This window comes from Sinocyclocheilus anshuiensis, unplaced genomic scaffold, assembly GCF_001515605.1.
Source record: "Sinocyclocheilus anshuiensis isolate Anshui unplaced genomic scaffold, SAMN03320099.WGS_v1.1 scaffold605, whole genome shotgun sequence".
In the NCBI taxonomy this organism is placed as follows: Eukaryota; Metazoa; Chordata; class Actinopteri; order Cypriniformes; family Cyprinidae; genus Sinocyclocheilus; species Sinocyclocheilus anshuiensis.
Genome location: NW_015539865.1, coordinates 712,717 through 713,067, shown reverse-complemented (window position 1 = coordinate 713,067; position 351 = coordinate 712,717).

Below are 351 nucleotides of genomic sequence, written 5' to 3'. Positions count from 1 at the left end.
ATCAAGTGTTTGCGATAACTGGCAATGAGTCTTTCACATCGCTGTGGAGGACACTCTTCTTACTCTTCTTTGCAGAATTGTTTTAATTCAGCCACATTGGAGGGTTTTCGAGCATGAATGGGCATCTCAATGTCATGCCACAGCATCTCAATAGGATTCAGGTCAGGACTTTGACTAGGCCACTCCAAAGTCTTCATTTTGTTTTTCTTCAGCCATTCAGAGGTGGACTTGCTGGTGTATTTTTTTTGTTTAGTTTTTTTGTTTTGTTTTTGTTTTGACGTGACATGTGGCCAAGTATGGTGACCCATACTTGGAATTAGTGCTCTGCATTTAACCCATCCAAAGTGCACA